Here is a 1,634-nt window from a genome sequence, read left to right as displayed (position 1 = left end):
TCTCTCTCTCTCTCTCTCTCTCTCTCTCTCTCTCCGGGGATCCACAGGGAAGAGCTGTTGACAGGGTATGCAGTGATTATCTCAGATCAGGAGGATGTTGCCTGTAGATACTGATCTTAGGTCTTTCTCCCCTTAATGGTTTAGGTTAGGATTAGGAAAGAGTAAGCTGATCCTAGACCTGTGCCTTGTAACTGTATCTTCAGGCGTTTGCCTCCCTGCCTTTTAGTAGGAGTACAACCTACCTAGAATCCATTCTCTCTACCCACAAACTGCACAGCGGGAAAACAACCTCACCTCAAACCAAACATAAGCCCTAGTGTCTGAATGGAGGAGGTTGAAACAACAGTCTTCCATCTGAAAAACCCTACTCTCTACTTCAGCTCTTGGTCTCATCTCACCATCGCCCACCACTAGCTGAAGACCTGTGTGTCGGTTAAAGGGGCCTCTGATCCCATTCTCCTTTGGGGGTTGTGTCTGGTCCTGTGAGATGCACTATAAAGACCAATGAGGGCGAGGTCGATGAAAGGACTTTGGTGTGTTGTCTGGCTCGTCCAGTTCAATGGTTGTTGCGGCTTTGAGGTTTGTCGTGTGTGTGTGTGTGTGTGTGTGTGTGTGTGTGTGTGTTGTGGTACAGAAGGGTAAATGCTTACACTGACACAGTGAAGGTCATGGTTAACGATGCAGAATCGTGTGAAATGTAAATGTCGATATCTCCGTGTTGCTACTTTCAGAAATGGCTGAGGGACCATGCTTCACTGACTTGTACTGCTCTGCTCGAATTGCCCTTATAAGGAACATACTGAACAATTGTATTAGTCAGCTTGCTTGTATCCAGTAATCGTCATCAGAGTAGCTAATATGGTTTGGGACAGGCTGTTTCCGGAGATGACGTTGAAGTGTGTGTCAGTGCGTGTCTGTGCATGTGTGTGCGCGTACGTTTGTGTGTGCGTGAGTGTGTAACTTGCATCAGTCGTGTCTGCAGAATCGGCCTCATTGGTTGGAAAGGGAACAGTGAGCAACATTGGGCCGTATATTGACACCAATTTGACAGGCAGAAATCCTTCCCTGGGAATGTGCCATGATTCATTTCCACACTGATGAGATGGAGTCCTCTCCCATTTGCAGTGCATGTTCCCCCGCTGTTGTGCGAAGCGAGGGATGAACGGAGAAGAGGGGAAAAGAGGAAGAGAATACGTTGTTCCCACTCACTGATAGTATGATAGTATCAGCGTTCTGCTTCTCTACCAGCATCACGTGTGTGTGTGTGTGTGTGTGAGTCGCACCCTATTCCCTATGTAGTGCACTACTTTGGACCAAAGCCCAATGACACCCTGTGTAGTCCTGATTTATAGGGAGCTGTGTTGCACTTTAACAATTTGTAGCCTGGGTGGCAGTTTTGTAACAACCAGTCTGGACGCTTCTCTCTCTGATGTAAGACAGGAGGAGACAGACAAACAGACAGACAGGAGCAAGCGGCGAGCGCCGGCGTCTAGCGTCTTTGAGTTGTGGCGGGCGGGGCTGTGTGGAGGCATGTTAAAGAGTGGTTTACCCAGAGTCCTCTGGAAATCTTCTCATTCATTACCACTGGAATATATATATATATATATATATAAAGAGAGAGAGAGAGAGAGAGA

This window comes from Salvelinus sp. IW2-2015, unplaced genomic scaffold (genome assembly GCF_002910315.2).
Source record: "Salvelinus sp. IW2-2015 unplaced genomic scaffold, ASM291031v2 Un_scaffold1172, whole genome shotgun sequence".
NCBI classification, from domain to species: Eukaryota; Metazoa; Chordata; class Actinopteri; order Salmoniformes; family Salmonidae; genus Salvelinus; species Salvelinus sp. IW2-2015.
Note: the sequence above shows the minus strand (reverse complement) of the source record.